General features: G+C 32.6%; 1 pseudogene; it reads left to right on the top strand.

The window, feature by feature from the left end:
- LOC149571565 (rust resistance kinase Lr10-like) lies at positions 1–27,571 on the top strand (annotated as a pseudogene).
- Positions 27,572–27,987: the final 416 nt, after the last annotated feature.

The raw sequence follows: 27,987 nt of genomic DNA on the forward strand, positions 1-27,987 counted from the left end.
ATGAGCCTCTTTGATGCAGTTTATGGCTTGCCAGGTGTTTGTAGAAGAAAAATTAAACTACACTATCAAATATCTTATCTATAAGTAATATGAAAATAAATAGAAATTGGCTTCTAAATTGTGGATAGTTGAGTTGTTCATTACCTCACCCCTTTTTCCCATAGTTGGACTAAATGATAATGGTAATGGGATCCTTTGTCAATGGGTGGGGCTCCTAACAAAATGATGAGGTAGAGTGATGATGGGAGACACAACTATTGATGAATCAATTCTCATAGGAGGCACAACCTATATGGTAAGCAATAAAATGTCAAAATTATAGAGTGGCATTAGGGATTCCAAATAGAGTTAAAAAAAAAAAAGTACTACAGCCTAAGCTAAATCTCTCATGCTAGTAGGAGGTACAACCACTGATGAATCAGTGTTGGTATGAGGCACAACCTATATGTTAAGAAATAAAATGTTAGATTTATAGAGTGGAATTAGGGATTCTAAATAGAGTAAAAAATCAAAAATCATATTGCAATCTAAGCTAGATCTCCTGTGATAGTAGGAGGTACAACCACCAATGAATTAGTGTTGATGTGAGGCATAATTTGTATGGTAAGTGATAAAATTTTAGCATTATAGAGTGGCATTAGGGATTCCAAATAGAATAAGAAAACAAAAAATGTATTGTAGCCTAAGCTAGATCTCTCATGCTAGCAGGAGGTACAACCATTGATGAATCAGTGCAAGTATAAGTCACAATATATATGGTAAGCAATAAAATGTTAGCATTATCAAGTGGAATTAAGGATTCCAAATAGAGTAAAAAAGTTTAAAAACATATTGTAGCCTGAGCTGGATCTCTAGTGCTAGTAGGAGGCACAACCATTGATGAATCAATACTAATGTGAGGCACATCTTGTATGGTAAGTGATAAAATGTTAGAATTGTGGAGTAGATGTTAGGTATTTCTATCACATAGACAAGAAATCAAAATTTATATCACAAGAGGGCCTCAACTAAGAATCTACATACATTTCTCTAGCCTCTATTGTGTTTGACCTTATCTTTGACACTCAGGACTCCTAATAAAATGAAATGGGAAAGGATTTGCATGAAGTCTCAAAGAGTATTGTAATAGGTAAAAGATAAATAACACATGTTAATAAGACAAAATGTTGATAATTACTATAAAACTAAAAATTAAAAAAAATGTACTCATTTGTAAATGCAACTATTTAATATATATGTAGAACAAATGCATACTATAACCTAAAATTTATGAGAAGGAAAATATAAAATTTTAATTCTTCCATTGCCTCAACATTTGCATTCTCAAGTGCATTCATCAACTCTACAAAACCCAATTGTTTCTACATATATTCAACAAACAAGTCAACATGTATTCATCAATATTTAGTACATGTATATACACTCATTCATAATAAATTTTAAAATATAAACTTGACTTCTATTTAATAACTTTTTTGTTTTGGTGTTCTTGCTGTTTTTCTTCCCTTTCCTCATGACCTCAAGCTATGTGGATTACCCTAAAGAAGAAGAAAATATAGCATAAGAGGAATCAATAAGACACATCATGAGTTCAACTCAAATTGCAAACTTGATAGGTGTGCAAGCTATGATACCACATAGCTCTCAAGGCCAAAGTTAATGGCAAAAAGCATGCTATCATAAAATAGTAAAGAGTATTGTTATAAATATGAGATACTGTTTTAAATGGAAAGAGGGCACAATAACAAAAGAAGATGATATGACGAAAAGAAGACACAATAAGTAATAGAAGGATGATATTGGAAGGTAGTTGAAAGATAGGAAAATTTAGGGCTTAAAAATGCTACAAGGCCTAAATTGAAAACAAAGAGACTGAGAAGGAAAAGAGAGAGATGCAAATGAACTTTTGGCACCTTGTCAAGAAATAAAAGTGGAGATTCATGATCTCCACACTTCTACAAGACACCCTATGTGATATGGAGGTTCTTCGATGCAGATGAGTATATGGAGAATGAACTCATGAGGTTCATTAGAAGGATTTTGGGTGTGCTAGGATAAAGTTATGAGGATGAGAATTGGATAGATTTGACAATTTGGGAGGGTTTCAATGATTGTAGGAGGTGGAAGAGGATCTATAAGTAAGTTGGATGAAAGAGGGATGATAGTTATGGGACATGAAAGATGAATGATGAGTGCAGGAGATGGAAAGGTTTCAGCATGCTAGAAATTGCACATGATGTAATTAGATGAGATGTCCTTGTCAACTTAACTTGGACATGGATATTCTATTGGCTTCCTTGTAAGACTTCTTAGAGACTAGGTATTCATTGTAAAACAATGAAGACACAACATTTACAAATCTTTATGTTGTTACTGTCATACCAATTAAGAAATAATATTTCAAAGACAATGTATTATTGTCTTTTTAATATTATTTTAAAAACTTTACCTTAGGTATTCTTGCTCCTAGCCTCACACCTCTAGCAGAATGAGTACTATGTCATGGTGTTCTTGTATCATTTATTGCACCTTGCATTGCATATTGTTCACATATCAATCTAATGTGCTCTATAAAATGAAAAAATATTTATTTTTATGATATTTAGGTGATTAAAAAATATCATGTCAAAACTCATGAGGTTCATTAGATGGCATTTGGGTAATGCTAGGAGCAACAGATGTGGATAGGAATTGGATGGAATTGATGAATGGGAGGGTTTCAATGATGATAGGAGATGGAAGAGGATTTATAAGAGGGTTTTCAATGATGGTAGGAGATAGAAGAGGATCTATAACCAGATTAGATGAAAGAGGGATAATAGTTATGGGACATGAAAGAGTAATGATGAGTGTGGGTGATGGAAAGGTTTCAAGGTGCTAGAAACTTCACATGATGTAATTAGATGAGATGTCCTTGTCAACTTAACTTGGACATGGATATTATATTGGCTTCCTTGTAAGAATTCTTAGAGACTGGGTGTTCGTTGTAAAATAATTAAGAAACAACATTTAGGGAACTTTGTGTAATTAGGGGCATACCAATTAAGAAATAATATTTTTAAGCCAATGTATTATTATACTTTGAAGCATATTTAAAAAACTTTACCTTAAGTTTTCTTTCTCCTAGCCTCACACCTCTAGCAGAATGAGTACTTTCTAGTGTTCTTGTACTGCTTTTTGTACTATGCACTGCATATTGTTCACATATCAATCTAGAGTGATCTATATATTTTTTTACTTTTATGATATTTAGGTGATTAAATAATATCATTTCAAAACTCAAACAAACAAACCTATGTCTCCTATCCACTAAAGATCACCACCATCAAATCATTTGTGAGTGTGAAATCCCCACCTCCATATGAATAACAAGTATGCCCACAATGTACATATGGATGAGATGACACTCCATCCTGAGATGCCTCAATATATATCTCATTACACATGTGTTGATAGCTAAAACACAAATACCTTGAAGACTGTAATGATGCACATAATGATGATGTAGATGGCACAAGTGAGGATGACACTGGTGATGTATGTGATACAAGAGGAGATGACACTGGTGGTGTAGGTGACACAAGCGGAGATAACATTGGTGGTGTAGGTGATGCTGATGGAGTTGTCATTACCTATGGTGACCAAGGTGCCATAGGTGATGATGATGAAGTAGTAACATGTTGTGATTACCCTAAAGGTGCATCTAATGATGGTCAACTTTCCATAGGTGAAGGAAAACCACCTAATTATGAGCCATGCTCAATGATAACATCTATCAATGATACAGCCCCATGAAGAGCCTATAAACCAATAGAATCATTTACAATTGATGGGAGCACAACATGATGCATGGTTTTTCATGTTGTACATCTCCTCTCACATTGGGCTACCACCCTATGAGCCCTAGGTCTATCCTATGCAAATCCTCTCCCTCTACCCTAGAACTCATAGATGTCAAAGTAATTTGGCTTCTTGCCAAGGATGAACTCACAATATAGATTTCTCAAAAAATATAGAGGCACCTCATAATTATTACATGGTGGTAGGTAAAATATCATGTACCACAAACATGATCTCATCCTAGTATGTGTGCACCAATGAATAGGAAAAGTTTTGGTTGTGTGAAATAGGGAGTTGCAAAATATAGGATTAGTGAAAAGAGAACATATAGTACCTTTCTTTATGCCTTTATCTTTCACTTGCTGATATGTTAACCCATTGGCATAAAATGCACGACACCTATCCCTCCATGTACCTCATTTTGTAACCTCCCTAGACACCTCATTCACATTTTGGATCATTTTTTCAAGTGTATTTAATAGGGTTGAGTGGTGAGAAAGTGTAGATGACCGCAACCTATTGACCATTTGGGTAATGTTAGCACTATTTTGTGTAAGGTGGTTTATGAAGTCCTCTTGTGTAGTAGTGAAATGATGTAATTGTATGTACAAAGTGTTTATAGGAGATGTTGGTTGTTGAATGAGAACATTGAGTGGGGGGTTTTGTGGTTGTTGGACTATGGGTGGAGGGTTTTGTATTTGTGTCACAATGAGTGGAGTGTTTTGTGGTTCTGTCACAATGGGTGGAGGGCTTGATTGTGTAGGAGGTGGTCTTTCACCTATCCCTCATTTTCTTGAATTCATTGATGCATCTATATTTTTAAAAAAAGATTAAAAATTTGTGAATTATGAAAAAAATTTATAAAAATTATAAAATAAAAAACTATATTACAAAATTTGATGGAAAAATACATAAATGATGAAAAGAATGAAGACCTACCACATTTGTGGGGTGCCACGGATGAAAATGAAATAAATTTTCCTCCCAAACCCAATTGGGTTTTGATCTTATCCTTCGCACTCCACACTGGTGGTTTTGTTTGAGAGAATAAAAATGCCCTCAAATCGGGGCAGCAGGAAAAAATTTATACTTCTTAAAAATCAATCACGTTATTAAGATTTTTTTTGGTGTCCAATTTTTTTTTACACCAACTTGGTGTACTCACCCCAATAACAATCTTAAATTGACAAATACTAAGGTAACCTTGTGCCTATGACCTCTTGAACTTATAAAATAAACTAAACACACATATTTGGTATTGTTTAATAGCCCTTATTCACTTGTGGTTTGGCTAGGACCACTAAAAGCCAAAAATGAACTAGAGTTTGACCAAGACTTTAGGTGCTCCTACACCATTCTCCCCCTACAAAAAAGAAGTCAAGTTGTAGCTAGAGTTAAGAGTTCTATGTTGATTCCCAAATTCTTGAAGTCACTCTCTGTTACCCAAATAACCTTGGTTTCAGGTTGGTGTTGTTGAAGGTATGTAGTCACTGATGTTACACAAATATCAATATTAACTGAGAAATGTAAAGTTTGCAGTATTAACCTTGTATATCTTAGTATTAATCAAATAGTCGGGTAGAGAAGACTTTCCAATACTAACCAAGTAGTTGGTTAATAAAAGGATTCCTTCTTGTAGTATTGACTGAGTGGTTAGGCATCAAAGTAGCCATGGTTTTAACCGAGTGTTCAGTTCTAGTATGGACCAAGTGATGGCATAATGCATTTGTCAAATATTTAATTAATTGAGGCTAACTATTTGGATGTTTATTATTATTTTGGAAGGGTATTCAATGATATATAAGAAAGGTCAAGTTATGAGAATAAAGTGTACAAGTGGAATATGGAATAAGATGACTATGTAAGTGAAGGCAAAAGCTAGAGTAGGAAAGTGTAGAAGATAAGATACAAAGAACATTTGATCAGGAAGCATCCAAATGTCAAGCTAGAATAGAGATTTGAGTCTACAAAGGAAGTTGCCTCATCACTCAGGTCAATTTTTTTTTTCTAACCATTGTAGCATTAAAGAAATATCTTAATATGACTAACTTAACAGTCATTTTGTAAATCATCTAATAAGGTAACATTTCATGAATGAAGTGTTTAAAGATATATATCAAGGTCACTTCTAATAGGGTGATCAAAATCCTCTAACAAGGTCATACTTAACAACATATTTTGTATCCTTTAACAAGGTTGGATCCTAAGGGAGCTCACTTCAAAAGAGTGAAATATAATTTTACTAGTTGCAAGGTGGTTTTTCCCAAATTGGGTTTCCATGTTAAATATTGGTGTCATTTGTGTTCATGCTATTTTATTATTCTTTATATGTCTACAACTAAGTTACTAAAGGATAAAATAGATTAATAATCATAAGATTGCTTTGTTAACCAAGTATCAATAACATTTTAGAGTTAACCAAGATAGTTCAAGTACAGTGGAAAGTTTGAATTGACATCTAGGGATAGGGATTTTTTTTTTTTTGTAATTGATTCACCCCTCCCCTCTTAGTTTCACTCTTACATTTACAGCAATTGGTATCAAACCATTTGGTACTTGCAGGAAAGGTTTCAAGGGCCTAAGCTAAAGATTAGGATGGCTTACAGAAGAGAGATTCATAAGCTTAACAGAGATAACTTTACAACATGGCAAGAGTTGATGAAGCTACATATATCAAGTATCAATGATATTTGTATGTTCTACTTGGAAAATAGATATGCGCCACCACCTAAACCTATGACTATGGAGAAAATGAAAGAGGAAAAGGACCACAATATAATGATGATTGATATAGTTTCCTCTCTAAACTATTTTGAATTTGATGAGGTGAAAGATTGTCCTAGCTATTGATATATGGGAAAAGTTTTAGAGAGTCTATGGAGGAGATATAAATGTACAAAGAGACAAGGCAGAAAGCTTGAGGCTAGTTCGATCAAATGAAAATGAAAGAAGGTGAGAACATTGTCCAATACCATGAAAGAAACAAAGAAAGCATGAGTGCAATTAGAACTGTAGGAGAGAAAATTGATGATGAAATAGTAGTCAATAAGGTACTAGGAACACTTTTTCGTAATTATGCAATTAGAGTTTCAACAATTCAAGAGATGATCGATGCAATCCTAAAAATGATATAACCTTGGATGCACTTGTGGGAAGATTAACTACTTTTGATTTGGATAACTTTGATATCTTTTTTCCTACTTCTAGCATTCTTGAATCTGCATTCAAAGCCAAACTAAACCTTGGCAGAAAATGAGGAAAATCAAAAGGCAAACAGGTTGATAGTGATGAAGAAGAGGACTCAAATGAAGACCTTGAAGTTATTTAAGCCCTACTTGCAAAATAAATATCAAAAGTGAAAGGAAAATTTAGAGGTAAAATTCCTTTAATTTGTTTCTCATGTGAAGAAGTTGGTCACATTGCAGCAAGGTGTCCAAACAAAGAAGACAAAGATGAGAAAAAATACAAGAAGTCCAAAGGAAAACAAGACTTCAAAAGCTACAAGGACTACATAGATAAAGGTAAGAAATCATGTTACATTGCAAAAGATTTTGATAGTGATAATAATGAAGATAAAGTAGTCTATATTGATGTTAAGGATGAATATGATAATGAGGAAAATGGAAAGATGGCACTTATCTCTCATGAAAGAAAAAATTATGCATGGATCATAGATAGTGGTTGTTCTCATCACATAACTAGTGACAAAACTAAGTTTGAACATTTAGAAAACTATGATGGTGGAAGTGTTAGATTTGGAAACAATGAACCATGTTATATTAAAGGAAAAGAAATAATAGAATTAATAGAAGGAATAAAATATGAAAATGCCTACTAGGTTGAAGGATTAAGACATATTATACTCATTGTAGCTCAGCTAAACAATAGAGGATATAAGGTAGAATTCATGAATGGAAAAGGTAAACTATTGGATGGAAAAGGAAACCTAGTTGGAACTAGCAATCAGACAAAAGAAAATTTATTTTACCTAGATCTTAGTGAAATTACTTTCTTGCTAGCTCAAATAGAAGAAAGTTGGCTATGGCATAAAAGAATGTGTCATGTTAACTTTGATAGCCTAGTTACCATAAGAAAGAACAACAAATTAAGAGACATACATTATCTTAAGAAACCTAAGATGGACATGTGTAAACAATGTCAAATTGGCAAGATGAGTAAAATAAGTTTTAGAAGTCCTACAATTCTAAATAAGTCTTGGAACTAGTTCATACAGATCTTTGTGGGCCAATAGGTGTGGAAAGCTACAATAGAGACATATATTTAATTACATTTTTTATGATTATTCTTAGATGATGACAATAGTGTTTTTGAAAGATAAATTTAATGCTTCTCAAAAGTTAAAATGGTATCTAGCTAGAGTTGAAAAAGAAATAGGGAAGAATCTTAAATTCCTAAGATCATATAGAGGAGGAGAATTCATCTCAATGAATTCAATGAATTTTGCAATAAAAGAGGAATCAAGAGACAAGTATGAGCACCTAGAACTTCATAGAGAAATGGTATAGAAAAAAGAAGGAATAGATCCATCATGGAATGTGTAAGAATACTAATGATTGAGAAGAATGTTGCATTAAAATCCTGGAGAGAAGAAATAAGCATAGTAGTTCATACATTGAATTGAGTTCAACTGAAGAAAGGTACAAAAAAAGCACCTTATAAATTATGGTATGGGTATAATCATAATATTTTTTATCTTAGAGTATTTGGAAGAAAATGTTATATCCAAAAATATGTTAGGAAAGGAAAGCTTGTGGCAAAAAGTGAGGAAGGTTTATTCCTAGGTTACTCAAATAAAAGCAAGGAATACAATTGTTTGAATCTTACTACTCACAAAGTCATTGAAAGTGCACGTGTCAAGATTGATGAGTTTGCATAAAGAAGTGAAGAATAAAGAAGCAAGGAACCTAAAGACTATATAATTTTTTTTTAATATGAGGAGGAAGCTGAGGTTTTACCTCAATTAGTTGTAATAAATCAGTAGTTAGCAGTTCAACCCAAGTCATAGATAAAAGAAACTACATTACAGATAGTTCAACTCAAGCTACAGCCACAAGCAGTGCAACTCGAGCCATAGGAAGTGCAACCCAAGTCACAGTTAGAGGAACCTAAGTTACACATAGACCAATTAGAGGAGCTTGAGCAAAAGAAAAAAGATCATGGAGAACCAACTAAATCAAGCTTAGAATCAAGAAAGAAAGATCCAAGAGTTGCTAAATATATCGGAAAAGATCATGCACCTAATCAAATAATTGGAGGAGAGAGAGAGAACTCATATTGACAAGGAAAAAATTAAAAGTTACATGTTTGCTTAGTGAATTTGAGACTAGATCTATAAAACATGCATTAGAAAATGAAGGTTGGATAGAGGCAATGAATGAATAAATTGTGCAAATAGAGAAGAATAAGACCTGGTCTCCTGTAACTAGACCTAAGGATAAGAATGTGATTTTTACAGAATGGATATTTAGAAATAAGTTGAATGAGGAAGGAGAAGTAACAAGGAACAAGGCATGGCTTGTATGGAAAGGTTATGCTCAAGAAGAAGGTATTGATTATGGGGAAACATTTTCCCCTGTTACAAGACTTGAAGGAGTAAAAACACTTCTAGCTTATGCTACTAAAAAAATATTCAAATTATATCATATGAATATCAAATTAGCTTTCTTGAATGGAGTCCTGGAAGAAGAAGTCTACATTGAACAAACAGAAGATTTCATTGATCCAACCAAAAGAGACATTGTATGTAAACTTCACAAAGCGTTATATGGATTGAAGCAATCTCCTAGAGCATGGTATGAAAGACTATATAGATATCCCCATGGCTCCCTAACAATATTTGTTGACGCATGTAGTATCAAAGACATCTTTTATAGATACCAAATGAATAATCCCAACCGTGGTACCAATAATCCGACATCATTGTTGAGTTTCATAGCCTTGCATTAAAATCAATACCATCTAGTTTATAAAATTTAAAATTAACTTTTTTCTTTGTAGGAAATGGTTAATACTTTGATTCATAGTTAATCTAGAGTTTTCAAAATAGAAAAAATCAAACTAGTTGACACTTTTTTACCAATACTCTCACCATGTACACAATTTTTACCTCTTATTCATATCATTCTCAACCCCTAAACTTTTGACTAATTTTACATTCTTTCTAAATTAATTAAATTATTTAAAAACATCAATTATGCCAAACATAGAATAAACCAAGGTGATCTCATCAAGTTCACCACCAATAATACAATTGTAGTAAAATTGGTACTATTAAGGAGAAGAAACTTGCAACTTTGAAAAAAATAAGTTGGATGAGGTATTGATGTTGTCATTAAAGTCAATAGATCTTTATTTATCTATAAATAATCAAATCTTCCAAGCACTTGGAACACATAATTATGACAATACTATTACAAGTTGCAATGATCTATATGCCTTGTATTCACATTTAATATTCTTGAAGCAAGTGTATAGATATACTTACAGAGTGACAACCCAATCTACTTGTATAAATCTGCAAGAAGAATTTGATTAATCACTCAACAAAAAGAATCAAATGCAAGTGAAGTACACACATATAAATTATATTTCCTAAACAATACTTATTCAACATATAATTCTAATTATTTGTTATATATATATATATATATATATATATATATATATAGACACACACTACAAGATATTTTAACAAAAGTGCACAACCATTAATGTAGGCAATCCTACCATTATGAGGCTTGAGACTTTATCATAAGACCTAAATTTGATTCAGTAAATTGGTGAAATCAAATAACGTACATCAATTAGCTAAAATTAGCTCAGTCAAATATTTAAAAAAAATTGTTTACATGCTTGTAGAGCCACAAAATCACTTTGATTTTTGTGGAGTCACTTTACGGTTAAGTAGCTATAGAAACCTTGTATGCCAACAATTGTGTTTCTACCACAAGGTAGCCAAAAACCTCACATCCTTCAATATAAAAGTCATGGTGAGATAAACATCTATGTAGAACCCACATTGTGTTTTATGGTTTCATTGTAATTCCAACTCTTTGTAGCGCTATTCGGGAAGCCTAATTAATATCTACAGATCAGAGAGCTTCAAGGCTATGCTTGAAACTTCTTTTATGAACTGTTTGATGGAATTCCAAAGTTTTCTATACTCGTGGGTGACTATTACGCTTAATGAAAAAGTGTGTGGCATTTAATTACACCAAAGGCGTTCCCTATATGAACTGGACAAGCCAATTTTAGAAATCAATGGTTTAGAATTTCTAAAAGACATAGATGACCATTGAATACATCCTGATCATTCATTTTTATAGCATATTTTTTCTTGTTTCACACACAAACCTGACTCACACAAAAGTGGAAATTTCATCATTAATAGTTTATAGGTTAGCAATAAGTGATGCAATTAATAGTGGAAAAAAAAGACGACCACAAATGGAAGACCTCTGATATTTTCCTCTACTTTTCTATCTCTACATATTAGCCACGCATTTTGCAAAGCATCTCCTTCATTCTGTAGTCAATTTTGTAGTAAATTGACTTTTTTAAAATCTGATTATTAGTGTTGGGTCACCTATCATTTCCACTACGAGTTGTGCATTCCATCATACAAACAAATTCTTGATTTGTATATATAAAGTCAGAAGTGTTGGCAATCACTTTGCACCGTCGGTAAATTCCTCTTTCTCTTTCTTTCCCAAATCTTCCATAGGTAATCACCGAATCATTTGTTTTTTCAATTAATCATATATGTAATCTTGTTTGTAGCCTGAGCAATAAATCTACAAAATAAATTTGTTTCTCCTGAAGGATAGTGTGATTTGTGTAGGATTTGGAGGGGGGAAACGTGTGAAAATCCCTACTTAAGTTGAATAAGGGTGGGTTACTATGGAGGGGGCTTCATGTTCGTAAGGACCTTCCTTCTCAAACAATTAACCTTTGTTCTCCGCATACTATTACTACTTGAGATAGTGTGATGATGAATAAAGAGACAATTTGGCTAAGAGTGATGGTAATCAATGACGAGATGAAGAAACTTATGAACATGTCACTCATACTTATGAGTTGGTCACGTATCTTCAGTATTATGCATCAGTGAGCAGCTTGAGCATTACTAGCATGAAGCATCTTGTAAAAGCCCTTTGAATCATAGTATGTGGAGCGTACAGATCAGCCTAAATAGAATGCACATTAGCAAGAACATTGGGGCTCTATAAAGATGTGATACAATTATAAAAAAAACATTATAGAAATATTCTTTTCCAACTCATTTGGGATAAGAGGAATCTCTACAGAGGTCCGTGTGAACCAGATGATTTTGTGAATAAGTTTCACAATGAAACAAGGCAGTAGCACTTTCAACAGCAACCAGAATTATTCCTGCATTAAAACATCATGATTTTTACATCGCATCGAACAAACATATAATTTCACAATTGGTTTAAAAAGGTTACGAAGTGGGAAAATAGTCAATTCCTTCACAATCTGATCTTTGCAACGCTTGACCATCTCTAGACTAGCAGCATACTCTTATGTCTGGTCTTTGAGAACACCCAACATGCTACATCTATGACATTTTTCATATATTTTCTAATCATTTTAAAGAATACATCAATGAAATGTGGTCATATGGAATGATAACATTACAATTGTTGGATACACATGATAAGGGTTTAGAAAATTTGAAGCGAATACAATTAGTAGGTTTATACTCAAAATTTATAACCTTTGCCTACATCTTGTCTCCTTGTGTCAAAATAGGAGCTTTAGAACATAACATGAACATTCATCAAAGCATGAGGATAGATCAATATAATTATGTGTTATAAAAGCAACTATCTTGGTTGGCATGCTTCCAAAATGTGGAAGCATAAACAAGGCATTTCAATTGATTGATAAAATTGCTCACAAATATTTGTTTTCATGGTACTAATGATTTAACAAAGAAAATTAAAATGTAAATCTTGCAATAAAGAGAAACATTTTTATAAGAGAAAAAGTTGAGTATACTTTCATGGCCACTACCTTATAATAAGTTATTCAATATGAGTAATTTGAAACTTATTAGATAATAATTCTTCCAATAGCACTTGCATCCTTCTTTCTAGGCTATATTAAATTTATATTGTAGAGTACAATATTAAATTTTAATAGAACATAGAATTATTATTACACAAGAAACATGTCAATGCAAACATATATGGAGTGCGGCATGAATACCAAATTTTAAAATTTGTTGTGTGATTCTTGACATGGACTATAAATGAAATTTATAGATAGAGAAAATTACAAAATAATTCCTTAAGTGACATAAAATTTGCCAAAACATTGTTAAATTCATGGGAAATAAATGGCACTACAATCAAGAGGATATTTTTAAAATACAGGGTCCCACAAAGGATCATGTTTTGAAATATTTGTCACTCATAGAGTGTGTGCATGATGAAAGAGGAAGAGGATGTCACAAATTCATGAGAATTTATTCCAAGAACCTATTTCATTTATATAGCTTGTCAACCCTTGTTGAAAGTTTATCTAAATGTTTGGATAATCTCATGAAATGCAACATTGAAAGAATGTCAAGCTCAATGGATAAGAGGAAGATACAAATGAATTTTCAAATATAAAAATCATTATGAAACCCATAGTTTGAGTGAATTTAGGTGCATTGTCATTTATTTCAGCCATCACTCTCTAATGATACCCCTAAATATAAACAAACCTAAAAACTCAAATATCCCTTAGCCCAACCAAATCCAATATGCCTATACACTCTAAACTAAGTTAACTAAGAATAGACCTCCACTTGGTAGACTAATGGATCTAAATGATCACCGACAAGTGGAGAATCACAATGTGGTTTGTGCATATAACATTTTGAAATTAAAACCTTATAATTAATCTTTCTTTACCTATTATGTAATTATGTAATTTTTCCTTCATTTTATGCATTATAATATTTTTTCCCTAAGAAAATGTTTTGTAGATTATGTGTAGTTGATGTTCCAATAGATAATTATTATTCTCATAAGTAATTAATAGTCACCCTGAAAACATAAATCCATGACTCTTTATCTTTCTAATTGATCTTCAATGTATCTTCAGCATACCCAGTGCACACCAAGGTGTGGTTGCTAGTTAATACTACTTGTGAACAAGGAAGAAAGAGACAACTCAAGCCATTCAAAAATTTTGGTGCTAAATATTTTTCCATTAATTGGTTAGGGGCAATGGAAAGGAAGAGTCAATTGGGCGTATTGACTCCATTGTGGTCTTTCTCTCCCCCTTCTCTTGGATCTTAATATGCCTTTCATTGTTATTAATCTAGCCTTCATCTTCGCTCTTTACTCTTCATTTCTACTAGTGTTTTCTTCTTACTCTTGTAAATGAAAAAAAGATGAAAATGGAAGGCTTGCTACATCTTCATGTGTAGCATTCTAGAAGTCTATCCCTTGTTTATCCCATGCGCTTCCCCTTCCTTGTTTTCGCAATAATCATGTCATCATATCTCCCTCGTCCATCTCAAGCTTGTTGAGAACCCTTCCAATGTGGGAATCAAACCTTCAAATATCCCTTCGCAAGAAAGAACATCGATTGCATCGATCTCATGGTTTAACTCAACTATGATCCCATAGTGAATATGACTCTAATCAATATTACTGGCTATCAGTATGACATACTAAATTTCTCATAATTATGATATGGGGTGTAACAAACCCAAAGAATATAAAATTAAATGTGCACACACACACACATTTATTATAAAAAGCAGTGAATATATTTAACCTAAAAATTATTCAGGTAGTTGAGTAAAACTATATAAATAGTTACATAATTAAACTACCAAAAAACTACTTCTTAAATAATAAATAAATTAAAGATGATCCCGATGGATTAGTTAGCATTCTCCCCTTAATCTGGATGAATATTTGTCATGCCAAGTAGCATTCAAAATTGTTCAAAATGAACACATCCCAGTACTTTAGTAAAAATATCAGCAATTTGTTCTTCTATGGAATAGTGTTTTAGCTATATAGTTTTATTCTCAACATGATGTTAAATCAAGTAACATTTGGTATTGATATGCTTGGTTTGATCATAAAATTTAGGATTATTGGACAATTGTATTTAAAAATTATTATCAACAAATAAAGTAGTTGAGGTTATTTGTTTCTCCTACACATCATCAAGGTTTTTTCTGAGTCAGACAATTTCTTTCATACCTTGAGTTTCTACTACATATTATGCTTTAGTTTTAGAGTCACCAAGAATTTTTTGTTTCTTTGATCTTCAAGTAATAGAAGTTGATTCGAGATTCGTCAAATAACCAAGAGTACATAACCTATTCTCTTTGTCAGCATCAAAATCTGAGTCAGAATAGCATGTAAGATGGAAGCTTGAAACTTTTGAATATTTTATGCCAATATTTTGAGTTCCTTTTAGATACTTTAAAACTCATTGTGCTAAAATTCAATGCCCTTCACATGGTTTATGCATAAATCTAGAAAAAATTCCTATTACAGAGGTAATGTTAGGATGAGTAGTACTGAGATAAATCAAACTTCCAACAAGCTGCCTATACTTGGTTTGATCTTCAAAAACATTTCCTTCATTGGATAAAATCTTCAATTTTTTCTCCATTTGAGTGGAAATAGAATTACAATCTTTCATGCCAAATTTGCATAATTACTCTCGAATTTTTTTTCTAATAAATAAAAAATGAACTTAGGATTTTGAATGACTTCAATACATAAGTAATAATGAAATAATCCTAAGTCATTCATATCAAAAAAAAATATCAATTCTCTCTTAATGGATTCTATATAATCATCATTATTTCCTATGGTGAGAAGATCATCAACATATACAACAAGATACACAATAGATTTGCCAATTTCTTGACAAAAAGAGTTGCATCATCTAGGATAAAATGCATGTAGTCTAATTTGAGGAGGTTTTCAATTAATTTTTCATACCAAGCACATGGTGCTTGCTTCAAACCATGCAAAGATTTTACCAATTTACATATCTTTTGTTCCTTACCTTTGATAATGAAACCTTGATGTTGTAGCATATAGACACCTTCCTTTAAATATCTATTAAAAACGGTTGTTTTAACATCCATATGTGTATATTCCATCCATTTTTTGTTGCCAAAGAAAGCAATGCTCAAATAGTTCCCCACTTTTTCGTAGGAGAAAAGTTTTTGGTGTAGTCAACACCTTCTCTCTAAGCATATCCTTTGCTACAAGAATTTCTTTGTGTTTGTCAAATGAACCATTAGATTTCTATTTTTTCTTATATACCCACTTGCAACCAATAGGTTGGGTTTCAATTGGGGGGTCCACTGACCTCCAAGTTCCATTTTTTATGAGAGCATCATACTCTATTTGCATTGCACTTCTCCATGCATCACTCGTTGTTTCTTCTTGAAATAAGGAAGGTTCATCAACAGTAGAAAAATTTAACTCAAAATGCAAACTCAAGATTTCTAGAACTAGGAACATAATTATCATAGTTATCTAGCTCAAATCTTGTTAATCTTCCCACTAGAGCATCCAAGTTTATCTTATTATTCGAATCGCATATCATCTCTTCAATAGCTAACACTTTGATTGCATATCTATAAGGTGATGGGTTATGAGTACCTTTCTTAGCATTGTCACATCATTAATTTTACCTCTAGAGGCTTTGATTGCACTGACACTAGCTTTGATTCTCTCAACATGTTTTTCTATGTTTTCATCCTCTCTCATCTTCATATGATCAAACTGACCTCTCAAGCTTTTTGCCTTGACTCTTCTCACTTTATCATCACCTCCATAGATATCCTTTAGCTTTTTCTACATCTCATGAGTAGTAGCACATCCTTTGACCTCATCACATTTAGCATAGTTAAAAATTGATGTAATGTCAATCATCATGATATTATGATTCTTCTTTTCAGAAATCTCCTCCACAATCATTGTTCTAGTAGGAGCTTTAAATCAAGCATTCAAATATTTCAAACCTAAATCACTAATGGTTTCCATATGTAGCTTCATTGGTTCATTACATTCCTCAAAGTTATCTTTCTCCAACTTGGGAATCTCTCCTATAAGACATCTTGATCTTTAGCTTAGATCCTTGAAACCTTTTCTACAAGAACCAAAATGAGTAATTGAGAGGGGAGGGGTGAATCAGTTACCACTAAAGTAAATCATAGATCCCTTAGATGTCAATACAAAACATAAAATTTGTTGAAAGTGTTGTTACTCAGTTAACACATAGGCACTCAGTTAACACTAACAATATGTTGTAACTCAGCAAGCACTATAATATCAATTGTTACTTAGAAAATACTAAACATGTAGATCTTAAGTTATTAACTTTGATTAATATTAATTAAATTAGTTGCATACACATAAAAGAAATATCATGAATACAAGTGACACCAAGATTTAATGTGGAAACCAAATTTGGGAAAAACCACCAATTGAAACTAGTTACTATTTTTCACTCTTTTGAAGTAATCCATGTTAGGAGCCAACCTTATTAAAGGCTACAAAATATACTATTATATGTGACCCTATTAGGAGTGGCCTTGTTAGAGGTCTTTAGATAGTTCAACCTAGAAATACCACCTTGTTAGAGGATTTGGAAAATAGTTGTTAAGCCAACTCAGTTAAGAGATTTGATACACTACTACAATGGATAGAAAGTAACAATGATATGACCTAATTCTTGATGCAAATATATTGTTGCTTTCAAATATCAATTCTAGCTTGAATACTTGATCTTTCCTAATCAGATTAATCTTTTCTACCCAATAAGGATATTCTTCTTATCCTTCAAATTTCCTTCCTCTAAGCATCTTCTTCTCTTCCACACAATCTCACACATTCAATCCTCAACTTGGCCATATACTTATATCATTAACATTGTCAAGTCAACTTGAATACAAGTCAAAATAATTAATATTCATCTCCTATGTCGACTAGAACCAACAAACAAATCCATTAAACTCAATATGTCAAAACAAGAAAATCCTTTGTTAGCCAACCCTACTCAGTAGATATTAATAGTAAGATGATTTTCATGTGTTAACCAAGTGAACTTGGTCAACACTGCATCTTCACAAACTTCCTTTGGTAACTGAGTGAGGTTGAATAACACTGGTTCCATCCAACTTTCCTTTGTTACCCAAGTGAGCTCAATTAACACTCAACTTTTGTGAACTCAGTACACACTATCTTCTAAACTTGGAAAACATTAGAATGCTCAGCAGGCACAAGAAACTATATTCATCACCCGAGTGAGCTTGGCAGACACTGACTAGTAAAGATATGACATTTTTTGTAACATCAAAGATAATAAACAATTGTTCAATTATTTTCAACAACCTCCCTCTTTGGCGTTGATGGAAAATATATAACATGTCATAATACAATGAAATTTCAAAGAAAAATAAAGTAAGGAAAATATCCTTATTTTCATTTTGACTCTCATCCATGAGAACTCCCTCTATCATTGTGAACTCCCTCTGACTTCAGTTTCTCCCTCTATCAGCAAAATATGTGTTTCCAACATCTTCTTCTAATAGAAAACACTCCATCTCTGATATCAGACCAAGTTCTCCCTCTTTGACATCTTCAAACAAAATTTCTATGATATGACACAAACTCTCTCTTTTTGACAACTTACTCCAAAGACAATATTTAGTGAATATCAATGTATTTAATGTACAAATTCATATGCAATCTACCCTTTCATTACTACACCAACTTGACTTATCTTCAACATGCTCTAGTTAATACATCAGTAAACTCTATTTAGTGATCTACAGATAGGGAAATAACTCCTAACTTACCTCTTAGATACAAAAATGCATCCTTAGGTAATGGATTTGTGAATATGTCTACAATTTTTTCTTTTGTATTCACATATTTCAATCTTACCTCTTTGTCTTGCACCAATTCTCTCAGAAAATGATATTTTATTGCAATGTGCCTAGTCTTCACATGCATCATAGGATTCTTTGATATATTAATTACACTTGTGTTATCACAGAAGATAACCTTTGGATCCTTTATTTTTACCTTCATACTTGCCAATAGTTGCAAGAAAGAACACTCTACCACTAGTGCTCTTCATGTCATCAACACTTCCTGCCCAATCTATATCAGTGAAGGATTTTAAATCCAAATTGCCTCCTTTATTGTACCATAATCAATATTCTTCAGTACCCTTCAGATACCTCATGATTCTCTTTATTTCCATCATATGATTTTCTTTAGGATTAGCTAAAAATCTTGTCACCATACCAACTTTAAGAGCAATATTAGGCCTAGTATGTACAACATACTGAAGTTTACCAATCATTGATCTATATGTGGTTTGATTTACCTCCTTTGAATAATAATTTTTGAAAATCTTATGTCCAGTAGACATAGGCATTCCAACTAGTCTTGAATCCTTCATTCCAAATTTCTTCAATGTCTCCTTGATACACTTAGATTGAGTAATGTAGATACCATTTTTCTTCTATTGAATCTATAAGCCAACAAAGATTTGACTTCACCAAACATTGACATCTCAAATTCCTTACTCATTTCCTCTAAAATGGCTTTGCACAAATCATCATTTCCAATAAACAATGTGTTATCCACAAAGATTTCTACCCACACAATCTTCCTGTCTAGTTCTTCTTTAGTGTATAGGCTATTGCTATCATTTATTCTTTGAAAACCAATCTTCATCAAATAGTTATGGAGTCTTTCATACCAAGCTCTAGGAGCTTTCTTGAGACCATACAATGCTTTGTGCATTTTACAAACCATATCCTTTTTTCTAGGATCTACAAAAACTTTAGGTTGTTCTATGTAAACTTCTTCTAGAATTCTATTCAATAATTCATATTTCACATCCATTTGATACACTTTTAAATCCTTTATGTTCAACATAAGAAAATAAAGTCCTAACACCTTCTAATCTTGCTATAGGAGAAAAAGTTTCACCATAATCAATACCTTCCTCTTGAGAATAACCTTTTCATACTGACCTTACTTTATTTCTTGAAGCTTCTCCATCTTCACTCAACTTATTTCTAAAAACCCACTTTGTGTCAATTATATTCATTTCCTTAGGTCTAGGAACAATAGTCCAACTCTTATTCCTTTCTATTTGTTCTATCTCTTCATTCATTTCTTCAATCCAACTTTCATTATCCGAAGCATCTTTAATTGTTCTAGGTCTAAATTCAATAAGGAAACATGCACCTTTCAATTTTTTCCTTGTCCTTGTACCATCTGACTTGTCTCCAATGATCTACTCAAGTGCATGATGCCTTCTAACATATCTTGCTAATACAAGTACTTTGGATTTAGAACTTGTTCCACTTTCCTCACCATGATCATCTGCATCATGCTCAAGTCCACTATTTGTGACTTGAATCCTTCAGATTCTTACTCAGGTTGCACTGATTGCAACTTAGTAGCCTCTGATTGTGACTCTGGTCCTTTAGACTGTGACTCAAGTTGCAACTTGGGGAGATTTTTGGGACTTGAGAGGTGAAGTCTATTGACTTCCAATTGGATTATGCAATGCATCAAGTTCAAAGTAAATAAACTTTTTGTAATCTTCAAGTTCTTTGCTACTCTCTTGTTCACTCTTTTCTGCAAACTCCTCAATCTTCACATGTGCACTTTCTATGATCTTATGATTAGTTAGATTTAAACATTTATATACTTTACTTCTACTAGAGTATCCTGGGAACATGTCTTCATCACTTTCGACATCAAATTTACCTTTCCTACTCTCCTTCAAAATATAAAATTTGCTTCCAAATACTTTCAAGTAACTTACATTATGTTTGTAGCCATACCATAGTTCATAAGGAGTTTTATTTGAGTCTTTCTTCAGTTTTACTCTATTCAAGGTATGAATTTTTGTACTGATTTTTTCCTTCTAATGTTTGATTGCAATATTCTTTTCTATCATCAAGGTTCTTACATAATCCATGATTGATCTATTCCTTCTTTTTGCTATACCATTCTAATGAGGTGTACTAGAGGCTGGTACTTGTCTTTTGATTCCTCTTTCAGTGTAGAATTCATTAAATTTATTAGAAATGACTTCACCTCCTCTATCTAATCTCAAACATTTCAGCTTCTTTTGTGTTTCCTTCCCTACTCTTTCCATATACCACTTAAACTTCTAAAAAGCTTTAGGCTTATCTTTCAGATACATTACTATCATTATTTAAGAGTAATCATCAACAAATAAAATAAAGTACTTATCTCCATTGTAGCTCTCAATGCCAATAGGTCCACAAAAGTCTCTATGAACCAGCTGAAAGACATCTTCACAATGATAGTTCTTGCTCTAGAAACTTTTCTTTCCCATCTTACCAATTTGATAATTCTTGCATAGGCCCATATCAAGTTTCCTCAAACTAGGAATACATCTTACTCTTTTTTTTTTTCTTATCATGATTAGGTTATCAAAGTTCACATGACATAACCTTTTATACCATAACCATCTTTCTTCTACTTGAGCAATGAAACATGAACTTTCACTAAGATCTAGGTAGAATAAGTTACCTTTTTTTTGGTTACCGGCCCCAACTAGATTTATTTTTCCATCTAGCAGCTTGGCCTTCTCATTCATGAATTCTACCTTGTATCCAATGTTATTCAACTATGCTACACTCAATATATTATGTTTTAGTCCTTCAACTCAATAAGCATTATCACATCTAAGTTCATTTGTTAGAGAAATACAACCTTTTCCTTTTATGTAACATGGTTCATTGTTTCCAAATCTTACACTTCCACCATCATAGCGTTCCATATGTTTAATTTTTTTTTAAACACTAGTCATATGATGACAACGTCCACTATCAATAATCCATCTAGCATTTTTGCCAATATGAGAGATAAGTACCATTTTATATTCTTCATCATTAGATTCATCTTTTACATCAATATAGAGTCTAGACCATTTCATTGTCATTACCACTATCTGAATCTTTAGCCATGAAACAAGACTTCTTACCTTTGTCCTTGTAGTCCTTGTAATTTTTGAAATCCTTCTTGCCTTTATACTTTTTTTCCTTCTTTTCATCTTGGGCTTCTCTATTTGGACACCTTGCAGCAATGTGACCAACTTCTTTACAAGAAAAATAGATTAAAGAAATTTTAATTTTGTTTTTTCCTTTGCCTTTGGGATATCTCCTTGCAAGAAGTGCTTCAATGGCTTCATGATCATTATCTGAACTATCTTCCTCTTCACTTTTAGATTATTTTCCTTTAGAATTTGCAACTTTCTTCTTGAATGACAACTTGGCTTCAAATGGAAACTCAAGATTGCTAGAACTAGGAACATAATTATCATAGTTATCTAGCTCAAATATTGTCAATCATACCCCTAGAGCATCCAAGTTTATCTTATTATTTAGATCACATATCATCTCTTGAATAGATGATACTCCAATTGCATAGATAGGAAGAAGGGTTCTAAGTACCTTTCTTACCACTATCACATCATCAATTCTCGCTCCAGGGGCTTTGATTGCACTGACACTAGCTTTGATTCTCTCAACATATTTTGCAATGTTTCCATCCTCTCTCATCTTCATCTAATCAAACTGACCTCTCAAGATTTCTACCTTGGCTCTTCTCACATTATCACCACCTCCATCGATATCCTTTAGCTTTTTCCACATCTCATGAATAGTAGCACATCCTTTGACCTCATCAAATTCAACATAGTTAAGATTTGATGCAATGTCAATCATCATGATATTATGATTCTTCTTTTCAGCAATCTCCTCTATAGTCATTGTTCTAGTAGGAGCTTTATACTAAGCATTCAAATATTTCATACTTGAATCACTCATCATTGCTAGATGTAGCTTCATTAATTCTCTTTGTTCAACTTAGGAATCTCTCTCCTATAAGACATCTTGATCTTTAGCTTAGGTCCTTGAAACCTTTTCTACAAGAACCAAAATCTCTAATACCAATTGTTGAAAATATAAGAGGAGTAACTAAGAGGGGAGGGGTGAATCATTTACCACTAAAATAAATCCTAGATCCCTTAGATTTCAATACAGAACATAAACTCTATTGAAGTTGTTGTTACTAGGTTAACACACAGGCACTCGATTAACACTAATAATATGTTGTAACTCAAAAAGCACTATAATATCAACTATTACTTGGAAAATACTGAACATGAAAATCTTAAGATATTAGCTATGATTAACCTTAATTAACTTGGTTGCATACACCTAAAAAGAATAACAATACAAGTGACACCAAGATTTAATGTGGAAACCTAATTTGGGAAAACCCACCAATTGCAACTAGTTATTATTTTTTACTCTTCTAAAGTGAGCCCTGTTAGGAGCCAACCCTATTAAAGATCACAAAACACACTATTAGGCATGACCCTATTAGAGGATTTAATCACCTTGTTAGGAGTGGCCTTGTTAGAGGTCTTTAGACACTTCAGTCTAGAAATGCCACCTTGTTAGAGGAATTTGGAAGATAGTTATTAAGACAACTTGATTAAGAGATTTGATACACTGTTACAATGGTTAGAGAGTAATAATGATATGACCTGATTCCTTATGCAACCATATTTCTGATTTCAAATCTCAATTCTAGCTTGAATACTTGATCCTTCCTAATCAGATTAATCTTTTCTGCCTAACAATGATATTCTACTTATCCTTCCAATTCACTTTGTCTAAGAATCTTCTTCTCTTCCACACATTCTCACACATTCAATCCTCAACTTGACCATATACTTATATCTTTAACATTATCAAGTCAGCTTGAATACAACTTAGAATAATTAATATTCATCTCCTTAGTCAACTAGAACCAACAAATAAATCTATTAAACTCAATATGTCAAAACAAGAAAATCCTTTGTTAGCCAACCCTAATCGATAGATACTACTACTAAAATGATGTTCCTTTGTTAACCAAGTGAACTTGGCTAAGACTACATCTTTTCAAACTTCCATTAGTAACTGAGTGAGCTCAGTTAATACTAGTTCCATCCAACTTTCCTTTGTTACCCAAGTGAGCTCAGTTAACACTCAACTTCTGGGAACTTCTCTTTGACAACCAAGTGAACTCAGTAGACACTGTCTTCTAAACTTGGAAAAAATTGGAATGCTCAATAGACATAGGAAACTATCTTCATTGCCTGAGTGAGCTTGGAAAACACTGACTGGTAAAGATATGACATTTTGTGTAACATCAAAGACAATATACAATTGTTTCAACATGTTCATCAACAATAGAATCGACGCTCAAGTGAACTCAGTAGACACTATCTTCTAAATTTGGAAAACACTAGAATGCTTGACAGATATAGGAAACTATCTTCATCACCCAAGTGAGCTCGACATACACTAAATGGTAAAGATATGACATTTTGCGTAACATCAAAGACAATATACAATTGTTCAATTATTTTCAACAGGTTCATCAACAATAGAAAAACTTAATTCAAAATCTTCATAGCTTTTTTGAATTTTCTTGGTCTACATTGATCGATGGGTTGATTTCTCTAATGTTTTCTCAATCTCAAGAAACTTTGAATTACATTCTTCACAAGTTGGTTCATATTCATTTTCAATAGGTTCTTCAAAAATAATTTTAGAATTTTTAGAATTGTTCTCTTCTCTTTCCACATCTATAACATTGTATTGATTGTCTCTCTTTTTGTTGATAATATCTATGCTGGTGTTGTGTTTGAGAATATTGTCTATGACCTTGATAATTTTTACTCTGCTTGCCTCTGGACTATCTTCTTCCATGACCTCTGTTGCTACTATCATGTTTAGAAGACTTAGCTTTGGATGTGTGCCCATGTTGTTTTTGTACAAGACACAAAGTCTTAGCATTTGAAAGTGGTTATTTCTTCCCAAATGAATTTTCTCTATCTTCAATATTCTCCACATGATTTTTAAATGTTATATCTTTCATCTTTTCACTAACTTGAAGAGATTAAAGATACTGTGAATAGGTAGGATAAAGAACTTTAATAAAAGTAGTGAGTTTTAGATCTACTTTTACACCTATGCCTTCAATATCATGAAATAAATCCCTAATTTCAGTGGATAACTTCATCGGATCATTATCTTTCCTTTCTAAGTTGAATAACTTCATTAACAATTGAATGATTTCAAGTTTTGAATGCAAATCTTACAGATCTTTGATTTTCTTTAATGCCAAAAATACACTCTTACAAGAGATTAAATGTCTACTTACCTCTTCAGTAATGGAGGCAAAAATGAGAGTGTAAGCTTTATTGTCTTTACTCTTCGAGATGATGAGTTCCTTTTTCATTAGTAGGATGCTCTGGCTCATCATTTTCATCTTTTCTTTCACAAACACTATCCCACAAATCATTAAAAGTAAGAGTATTTTTAACATTCAGAAACCATCCATGGTAATTCTCTTTTCCAAAAAAAACTATTCCAACAATTGAAATTGTGGAATCACTATTCAAACTAAAGTCTTTTTCTCCAACAACTTGGCTCTGATACCATTGTAATGGGCCCAAAGAATATGAAATGAAATGTACACACACACACTGGTAGATTTATTATAAAAAGAAGTGAATATATACAACCTAAAAACTATTAAGGAAGTTGAGTAAAGCTATATAAATAGTTACATAATTAAACTGTCAGAAAACAACTTCCTAAATAATAAATTAATTAAATATTATCCCAAAGGATTAGTTAGCATGGGGTTGCTATGATGACAATTTTTCATAAGAATTAGTTGGGGGAGAGATGCAATCCGTTGGTTAGTAACCACACAAGAGAAGAAATCGGATCTAACCTCCAATTTAGAGTCCTTGATGAATATAAAAGGAATTTAACTCTATGGGAGGAATTCCTTCCTAATGCAATTAAAGACCCATTACTATGTAATGATACTTGGTACATTATCTTGAATGAAGTCTTCAATTTGACTGGCATGTGTAAATCAAGCATTATACTACCAGTTCTAGAAGAGAGCTTTTGAATTTATAATAATAATTGGGAAGAAATCATGCATATAGGGTTCCTAATAAGATGGAAACTTAATCAAATGTACTAGGATTGTGACTAGAGAGGAGGCTTTTGTACATATAACATTCATTCAATGAAGATTTATTGTGATGGTATTAAAAGTGATTATTGAATTTCCTTCTCTCATAAATTTAGGGAAAAATAATAATTTAATTTTTAAGGAGGAGCTGAAACTAATTATTAGGATTCTATTTTTGAAATTCATATACCTTTTTTACCAAATTTCTTGATATTATTTAGTAAGTCTTGGTCACAAGGCTTTTGTCTGTGGCATTGCAGGTGAGCCTTGAGGCAACGCCATTATGCTACGTGAGCATCCTTGCCCATTAAATTTTTACTAATTTTAGGTGAATTCATCGCTTGAGGCCTTATTCAATGATGTATGCATCCCATTGAAAACAATTATTAACTTGTACTAAGGCATTGCAGACAATTCAACTAGTGAAACTGTTATCATCACAAATAACTACCCTTTCCTCCTTAGTATATATTAATCTTTGTAGTTTCTTTATATTTTTCTTTCATTGATGTGAATATAAATCTTTTAACTAGAGTCTTTTATTTAGGTGGGATTAGTGGGAGCATTGCTTTGTTACTAATGGGAGCATCGCTTCTCTTCCCTAATTGGAAGAGGCTTTCACCTAGTTCTGCTCAGGAACCTAATCTTTCCAGTGTGGAGGAATTTCTTGAAGATTATGGCCATCAAATCCCATGTAGATATTCATACTCTTAGCTCATGAAGATCACCAATAAGTTAGCACATAAAGTAGGGGAAGGAGGTTTTTGTGTGGTATATAAAGGAAAGTTACCTACTGGAAAACTAGTGGTCATTAAAATGCTTGATTAGTCAAGGAAATGTGAGAATCAGTTCATGAATGAAGTTGCAACCCTCAGAAGGATCCATCATGTTCATTTGGTTTGCCTAATGGGATATTGTTTCAAAGAACATAGAAAAACATTGGTGTATGAATACATGGCTAATGGATCTTTAGATGATTTTATATTTGTAGGAAGAGAGAAAGAAGAAATCCTAAATTGGGCATAGCTGTGTTCAATTTCTCTAGGGGCATCTTGAGGCATAGCATACTTACACCAAGATTGTGATGACCATATCATTCATTTTGACATAAAGCCCCACAATATACTACTAGATATGGATTTTACGCCCAAAATAGTTGATATTTGTCTGGGAAAATTGTGTGGCAGGGGAGATGATCACATATCAATGACAACAACAAGAGGAATGTCAATGTATGCTGCTCTATAGGTGTGGAATAGAAATTTGGGTTCTATGATAGACAAATCAGAAGTTTACAATATTGGAATGGTATTATTAGAGATGATTGGAGGAAGGAAGAATGTGGATGTGTAGCCAAGTTAGCCCAGTCAATTGTAATTTTTGGAGTAAGCATTCAAGTTGATGGAGAAGGGGGAGTTGGAGGGGGGTTGAGAAGAAGTGGTAAAGAAAAAATAGGAAGTGAAGAGAAAGAAAAGGCTATACTTTAGCTGGCCAAAATAGGAATGTGGTGCATTTAGTATATTTAAAGAGATCAACTATGCATGAGCAGAGTCATTCAAATGCTGGAAGGAAATGGTACCATCAATGCATACAAGTGAAGAGTCTTCTAAGTAACCAGGGGAATCTCATTGAAACCCTTCATTTTGGTGGTTGATACAAACCCAAGGAGATGGGAACAAAAGAGTGAGGTCACATATATTATAAGTGTTACTTTATTTTGACTTCATTATCCAAACAAAAAATTAATGAATACATAAGCATTTTCATGTTGGCCCCTACATTTAATGAGAACAATATCCTATGTAAGGATTTTAATGTTAGCCCCTTATTTTCTAAGGATGATTCTTCTATGAGGATTTTAATGTGTTTTTTAATCACAAAATTTATGCTTCTTTGCATGAGTAAGATTAGTTGAATTTGACTAGTTGTGTGAGCATGTTCCATATTAGGGTTAGATTATATTTTATGAAAAAAATAGGCTAGATTAGAGTATATCTTTATATGTCTATTTTAA

This window comes from Cupressus sempervirens, chromosome 2 (genome assembly GCF_028749045.1).
Source record: "Cupressus sempervirens isolate cs-2001-9-10 chromosome 2, ASM2874904v1, whole genome shotgun sequence".
NCBI lineage: Eukaryota > Viridiplantae > Streptophyta > Pinopsida > Cupressales > Cupressaceae > Cupressus > Cupressus sempervirens.